Here is an 8,193-nt window from a genome sequence, read left to right on the forward strand (position 1 = left end):
ACTCACTCGATCGCCATGTCTGTTTGCCACAGTTTTCCCGGTGGTGCCGCACCCGGGCTCGCCCCGGCAGACGCGTTTTTTTTTTTCCTTCGCCCCGGCAGACGTGGTTCCCCCCCCCCCCCCCTCCGTCTTTCTTTTTGTTTTTTTTTTTTCGCCGCGGCTGAAGTGGATTTTTCGGTGCCTCGACGCCCCGGTAGTCGCGGTTTTTCCGTTTCCGCACGGCCCCGGCTGACGCTGCTCGGTCACAGTCGCCTTTTGTGGTGATTGCAGACTTCTTGAGCGCGGGTGTTTTTTTTTTTTGTTGTTGTTGTTGTTTATTACGCATTCGCTCCAGCAGACGCTGTTTAGACTTTTTGTTTCCTCTTTTATCCTGCGACGAGGTGACGAGGTTTATTCGGTGCCCCGCCGCCCCGGCTGAAGTGATTTTTCCTGTCCCGTGCCGCCCCGGCTGACGCGGTTGGGACTTCGCGTTTTGTTCGGCCGCCACGGGTTTTGGCGCACTCGCTCGGTTGCTTGTTGTTGCCACTTGTTGCGAACCCAGGTTTCTTGAGCGAGCGCGGGCGTTTTTTCTTCCTTTCTTTCTTTGTTCTATGTGTTAGCGAATCGGCCTTTAATATCACACGAGGACTCACAACCAACAATTTTCAGTTTGAAGTGTAAAAAATCTGCAGGTGTTGACGTAACTGACTTGCCCCGTACCTTGAGTACATCCATGAAGTTCTCGTAGTACTACTAAATCGCATTATTCCAAGTGGAGAAATTCCCATAAACTTGCAAACCTCTACACGAAAATCGGTGCGCGTGATAAGTTGAAAATTATCGTCCGATATCAAATGTGCCTTCTATAACACAAATTCTAGGAAAAAAAAAAAAAAAAAAACACTTGTTCGCCGTTTTCTGCGCCGTGACTGGCAGCACTCCGGCGAAGCGAAACGGGGTCGATTCGAGCACGATATCGGCGTCTTTCGACGTGCTCGCCGGCGACCGTCGCACGAGTACGTCGCACGAGCGCGTCTGCCGGGGCGCCGTTTGCGAAGCCGACGCAAAAGTGGGAACCGCCGCTCGGATGATCGCCGCTTTCGGCAGAGTGAGTGTTGGCACTCCGGGGAAGCGAAACAGCGTGAATGCGCCCACGAAATCGGCGTATTTTGAAGTGCCCGCCGGCGACCGTCGCACGAGTACGGTAAACCGCGTCAGCCGGGGCGTAGTTCGGGACGCCGACGAAAAAGTGGGAAGCGCAACTCGGATCTTCGCCGTTTTTGCAGGAGTGAGTGGCGGCCCTCCTGCGAGACCAAGAAGCATCGATTCGTGCACGAATTCGGCGCCTTTCGACGTGATCGCCGGCGACCGTCGCTCGAGTAGGGCAAACCGCGTCTGCCGGGGCGGGCTTCGGGACGCCGATGCGAAAGTGGGAAACGCTGCTCGGATGTTCGCCGTTTTTGGCCGAGTGAGTGCTGGCACACGGCGAAGCCAAACGGGGCCGATTACGGCACGATATCGGCGTCTTTCGACGTGCCCGCCGGCGACCGTCGCACGAGTACGGTAAACCGCGTCAGCCCGGGCGGAGTTCGGGACGCCGATGCGAAAGTGGAGAACGCCGCTCGGATCTTCGCCGTTTTTGGAGGAGTGAGTGGCGGCACTCCGGAGAAGCCAAGGAGCGCCAATTAGCGCACGATATCGGCGTCTTTCGACGCGCTCGCCGGCGACCGTCGCACGAGTAGGGCAAACCGCGTCTGCCGGGGCGGGGTTTACGACGCCGACGCAAAAGTGGGAACCGCCGCTCGGATGTTGGCCGTTTTTGGCAGAGTGAGTGCTGGCACTCCGGCGACGCGAAAGAGCGCGAATGCGCCCACGAAAGTGGCGTATTTGGACGTGCGTGACGGCGACCGCTGCAGGAGTACGAAAAACCACGTCAGCCGGGGCGAGCGACACACGGCGGTCTGGGTGCTTATCGCTGCTATTATAGGGGCACCCCGGCAGACGCAGAAAAAAAAAAAAAATTTTCGACCTTCTTTTTTGCTGGTCGAGCTCGGGTAACCCAGGTCGCAATGGGAGCCGCGCACGAAAGCGGCGTCGCGAGACGCGTTCGCGGTCGCTAGTCGCACGAGCTCGGCAACCGCGTCAGCCGGCGCGGAGTTCGGGATGCCGACGGCTAAGTGGGTACCGCTGCTCGGATGTTCGCCGTTTTTGGCCGAGTGAGTGCTGGCACTCCGGTGAAGCCAAGGAGCGCCAATTCGTGCACGATATCGGCGTCTTTCGACGTGCCCGCCGGCCACCGCCGCACGAGTACGGCAAACCGCGTCTGCCGGGGCGGGGTTCGCGACGCGTACGCAATAGTGGGAACCGTCGCTCGGATGTTCGTCGTCTTTGGCCGAGCGAGTGCTGGCACTCCGGCGAAGCGAAACGGGGCCGATTCGGGCACGATATCGGCGTATTTCGACGTGCTCGCCGGCGACCGTCGCACGAGTACGGCAAAGCGCGTCTGCCGGGGCGAGGTTTGCGACGCCGACGAAAAAGTGGGAAGCGCCGCTCGGATCTTCGCCGTTTTTGCAGGAGTGAGTGGCGGCCCTCCTGCGAGACCAAGAAGCATCGACTCGCGCACGATATCGGTGTCTTTCGACGTGCCCGCCGGCCACCGCCGCACGAGTACGGCAAACCGCGTATGCCGGGGCGGGGTTGGCGACGCCGACGCAAAAGTGGGAACCGCCACTAGGATGTTCGCCGTTTTTGGCAGAGTGAGTGCTGGCACTCCGGCGAAGCGAAAGAGCGCGAATGCGCCCACGAAAGTGGCGTGTTTGGACGTGCTTGACGACGACCACCGCAGGAAAACGAAAAACCACGTCAGCCGGGGCGAGCGACCCATGGCGGTCTGGGTGCTTATCGCTGCTATTTATAGGGGCACCCCGGCAGACGCAAAAAAAAAAAAAAATTTTTTTCGACATTCTTTTTTGCTCGTCGACCTCGGGTGACCCAGGTCGCAGTGGGAGCCGCGCACGAAAGCGGCGTCGCGAGACGGCTTCGCGGTCGCTAGTCGCACGAGCTCGGCAACCGCGTCTGCCGGGGCGGAGTTCGGGACGCCGACGGCTAAGTGGGAACCGCCGCTCGGATGTTCGCCGTTTGTGGCCGAGTGAGTGCTGGCACTCCGGCGAAGCCAAACGGGGCCGATTCCGGCACGATATCGGCGTCTTTCTACGTGCTCGCCGGCGACCGTCGCACGAGTACGGCAAAGTGCGTCTGCCGGGGCGGGGTTTGCGACGCGTACGCAATAGTGAGAACCGTCGCTCGGATGTTCGTCGTCTTTCGCCGAGCCAGTGCTGGCAATCCGGCGAAGCCGAACGGAGCCGATTCGGGCACGATATCGGCGTCTTTCCACGTGCTCGCCGGCGACCGTCGCACGAGTACGGTAAACCGCGTCAGCCGGGGCGGAGTTCGGGACGCCGATGCGAAAGTGGGAACGCCGCTCGGATCTTCGCCGTTTTTGGAGGAGTCAGTGGCGGCACTCCGGTGAAGCCAAGGTGCGCCAATTCGCGCACGATATCGGCGTCTTTCGACGTGCCCGCCGGCCACCGTCGCACGAGTACGGCAAACCTCGTCTGCCGGGGCGGGGTTTGCGACGCCGACGCAAAAGTGGGAACCGCCGCTCGGATGTTCGCCGTTTTTGGCAGAGTGAGTGCTGGCACTCCGGCGAAGCGAAAGAGCGCGAATGCGCCCACGAAAGTGGCGTGTTTGGACGTGCTTGACGACGACCACCGCAGGAAAACGAAAAACCACGTCAGCCGGGGCGAGCGACCCATGGCGGTCTGGGTGCTTATCGCTGCTATTATAGGGGCACCCCGGCAGACGCAAAAAAAAAAAAAAATTTTTTTCGACATTCTTTTTTGCTCGTCGACCTCGGGTGACCCAGGTCGCAGTGGGAGCCGCGCACGAAAGCGGCGTCGCGAGACGGCTTCGCGGTCGCTAGTCGCACGAGCTCGGCAACCGCGTCTGCCGGGGCGGAGTTCGGGACGCCGACGGCTAAGTGGGAACCGCCGCTCGGATGTTCGCCGTTTGTGGCCGAGTGAGTGCTGGCACTCCGGCGAAGCCAAACGGGGCCGATTCCGGCACGATATCGGCGTCTTTCTACGTGCTCGCCGGCGACCGTCGCACGAGTACGGCAAAGTGCGTCTGCCGGGGCGGGGTTTGCGACGCGTACGCAATAGTGAGAACCGTCGCTCGGATGTTCGTCGTCTTTCGCCGAGCCAGTGCTGGCACTCCGGCGAAGCCGAACGGAGCCGATTCGGGCACGATATCGGCGTCTTTCCACGTGCTCGCCGGCGACCGTCGCACGAGTACGGTAAACCGCGTCAGCCGGGGCGGAGTTCGGGACGCCGATGCGAAAGTGGGAAGCGCCGCTCGGATCTTCGCCGTTTTTGGAGGAGTCAGTGGCGGCACTCCGGTGAAGCCAAGGTGCGCCAATTCGCGCACGATATCGGCGTCTTTCGACGTGCCCGCCGGCCACCGTCGCACGAGTACGGCAAACCTCGTCTGCCGGGGCGGGGTTTGCGACGCCGACGCAAAAGTGGGAACCGCCGCTCGGATGTTCGCCGTTTTTGGCAGAGTGAGTGCTGGCACTCCGGCGAAGCGAAAGAGCGTGAATGCGCCCACGAAAGTAGCGTATTTGGACGTGCTTGACGGCGACCGCCGCAGGAGTACGAAAAACCACGTCAGCCGGGGCGAGCGACCCACGGCGGTCTGGGTGCTTATCGCTGCTATTATAGGGGCACCCCGGCAGACGCAGAAAGAAAAAAAAAAATGGGGACATGGCGTGCGTCACCGTGCGGCTTCGCAGCGTTGCCGAAGTCGCCGAGCCCTTCGACTGAGCCGAACGGCGGACAGGGAACGTTGGTCGGCCGTTCTAACCTGTCGGTGCCACGCCGAGACGTCGTTAAGGAAAACCGCGTCGTGGGCCTCTACGACGCCGTCGAGTCGTTGTACGTTTGGTGTCCAGCGTGTCGGCGGCGAGTAGCGGACACGTCGTTCACGACTTCGGTCTTTCGCAGTCGACGCGAACTTGCGGAGAGTCGTGGTGCCTCACGTTTTCGGCAGAAACCGCGGCGGAATTTTCCCGTGCGTGCGCGCACGACCTCGGTGCTGTGCCGTCAGCGTAGTGTTGCACAAACTCGTGGCCTACCCAAGGTGCGGTACGTTTGCGGCCGTATCCTCGGTGGGAATTTCGTGAGTAGGGTCGCAAATTCTACGACCTCGGCGGGTTTGAGAGCGACGTAGACTTGTGGCACGCTCAACATGCCACACGTTTCGGGGCACACCCGCGGTGAAATTTTCTCGAGTACGCTCGTATTAGGGCCCAAGGAGGTCTGGGTACTTATCGCTGCTATTATGTGGGGGTTCTCGTGAGCGGCGTACGCGAAAGCGACCGGGTGTCTGATATGCGGCGGGCTTCGGCCTCGTCAAGCGTGTCCTCGGGTCTGCTCCAGGGGAATCCACGGCAGTCGTCTGCAGCCTCATCCGCTTGATGCGTTAGGGGCTGGTTGTCGGACGGTGCCGTTTTACCACGATATCGAGGTGTGTTCCGTGTCGTCCTCGGGCGATTCAGATGCGAAAGCGCCGAAGACGCGGGCGTGACCCGTCGTCTGGCGGCTTTGCAGTCTCGGCTCCGTTGCTAGTTCCGGCCGGTCCACCGACAGTGCAGCGGGCTTGGGCAACCCGCACGGCGCGACCGAGTCGATGCAACGAAAAAGAGCGAGCATGAACGTGCTTCTTGCCGCACGGCTCCCACTCGTCTTTCGGGAAGGTTGTGCCGTAGCGAGCTCGAACGCCGTCATCTCGGAGTGCAAAATAAGCGTGTTGGGGCGCCTGAAGGTGGCCTCCGCCGCACACAGACTGCGTCCGGCCCTCCGGCCCGCCGAGGGCGAGGACGGACGCGCAGTCGAACGATTACCTGGTTGATCCTGCCAGTAATCATATGCTTGTCTCAAAGATTAAGCCATGCATGTCTAAGTACATGCCGAAATAAGGCGAAACCGCGAATGGCTCATTAAATCAGTTATGGTTCCTTAGATCGTTTCTTCCTACTTGGATAACTGTGGCAATTCTAGAGCTAATACATGCAGTGAGCCTGGAGCCCTTTGGGTAACGGGTGCTTTTATTAGACCAAGATCGATCGGGTTTCGGCCCGTATTGTGTGGTGACTCTGGATAACTTTGTGCTGATCGCATGGCCACGAGCCGGCGACGTTTCTTTCAAGTGTCTGCCTTATCAACTTTCGATGGTAGGTTACTTGCTTACCATGGTTGTTACGGGTAACGGAGAATCAGGGTTCGATTCCGGAGAGGGAGCCTGAGAAACGGCTACCACATCCAAGGAAGGCAGCAGGCGCGCAAATTACCCACTCCCGGCACGGGGAGGTAGTGACGAAAAATAACAATACGGGACTCTTTTGAGGCCCCGTAATTGAAATGAGTACACTCTAAATCCTTTAACGAGGATCAATTGGAGGGCAAGTCTGGTGCCAGCAGCCGCGGTAATTCCAGCTCCAATAGCGTATACTAAAGCTGCTGCGGTTAAAAAGCTCGTAGTTGGATCTCAGTTCCAGACGAGTAGTGCATCTACCCGATGCGACGGCTCGGACTGAACATCATGCCGGTTCTTTCTTGGTGCACTTCATTGTGTGCCTCGAGATGGCCGGTGCTTTTACTTTGAAAAAATTAGAGTGCTCAACGCAGGCGAGTCGCCTGAATAAACTTGCATGGAATAATAGAACAAGACCTCGTTTCTGTTCTGTTGGTTTTTGGAATACGAGGTAATGATTAAGAGGGACGGACGGGGGCATTCGTATTGCGGCGCTAGAGGTGAAATTCTTGGACCGTCGCAAGACGAACTACTGCGAAAGCATTTGCCAAGAATGTTTTCATTGATCAAGAACGAAAGTCAGAGGTTCGAAGGCGATCAGATACCGCCCTAGTTCTGACCATAAACGATGCCAACCAGCGATCCGCCTGAGTTACTCAAATGACTCGGCGGGCAGCTTCCGGGAAACCAAAGTATTTGGGTTCCGGGGGAAGTATGGTTGCAAAGCTGAAACTTAAAGGAATTGACGGAAGGGCACCACCAGGAGTGGAGCCTGCGGCTTAATTTGACTCAACACGGGAAAACTTACCCGGCCCGGACACTGGGAGGATTGACAGATTGAGAGCTCTTTCTTGATTCGGTGGATGGTGGTGCATGGCCGTTCTTAGTTGGTGGAGCGATTTGTCTGGTTAATTCCGATAACGAACGAGACTCTAGCCTATTAAATAGGTGCGGGGTTCCCAGCACCTTACAACCTTCTTAGAGGGACAAGCGGCTCCTAGCCGCACGAAACAGAGCAATAACAGGTCTGTGATGCCCTTAGATGTCCGGGGCCGCACGCGCGCTACACTGAAGGAAGCAGCGTGTCTTTATCCCTGTCTGAAAAGACTGGGTAACCCGTGGAACTTCTTTCGTGATTGGGATAGGGGCTTGCAATTGTTCCCCTTGAACGAGGAATTCCCAGTAAGCGCGAGTCATAAGCTCGCGTTGATTACGTCCCTTGCCCTTTGTACACACCGCCCGTCGCTACTACCGATTGAATGATTTAGTGAGGTCTTCGGACCGATGTCCGGCGCGGCCTTTCGGTTGCGCGGTCTGTTGGAAAGATGACCAAACTTGATCATTTAGAGGAAGTAAAAGTCGTAACAAGGTTTCCGTAGGTGAACCTGCGGAAGGATCATTAACGGATTGTGAAGGGTGAGCGCCTCAGCTGCGTCTGCGCCCGACACTTTCTGCCGCTGACCCCCGTTTGGACGCGGGGTCGGCTTTTCCCCACGGGGCTGCCTGAATGTGGAGCGGCACCCCGTGACAAATTGTTGCGCCCAGCGGACGCCAACACCGCGACCTTGGACGGTCGGCCAGGTGGCGGACGCGGGTACAAACGGCGCAACGCACTCATAGGTCGGCTTTCGACCCGCCACTGCACCGTGGCTCGAAGCGCTCGAAATGCGCGACCCGACCGCTGCGGGACCGCCTAGTACTGTAAAACAGGAGCGGCGGAGCGCGAACGGCGAGTCGTGGTTACGTCGGTAGAAGGCGAGGCTGCGCGTTCCCGAAACGCCAGCCGAGTGCCCTCCCGACCGTTCGAGCGTGCAAGAACGAGACCCGACAATCGCGCGGCGACTG

General features: G+C 58.9%; 1 non-coding gene across 1 annotated transcript; it reads left to right on the top strand.

The window, feature by feature from the left end:
• The first annotated feature begins 5,935 nt into the window (after window positions 1-5,935).
• On the top strand, window positions 5,936-7,750 carry LOC142795772 (small subunit ribosomal RNA). The gene has a single exon (XR_012893298.1). It is a non-coding gene; the product is annotated as a small subunit ribosomal RNA (ribosomal RNA).
• The last annotated feature ends 443 nt before the right edge of the window (window positions 7,751-8,193 follow it).

Source organism: Rhipicephalus microplus, unplaced genomic scaffold, assembly GCF_043290135.1.
Source record: "Rhipicephalus microplus isolate Deutch F79 unplaced genomic scaffold, USDA_Rmic scaffold_853, whole genome shotgun sequence".
Lineage (NCBI taxonomy): Eukaryota > Metazoa > Arthropoda > Arachnida > Ixodida > Ixodidae > Rhipicephalus > Rhipicephalus microplus.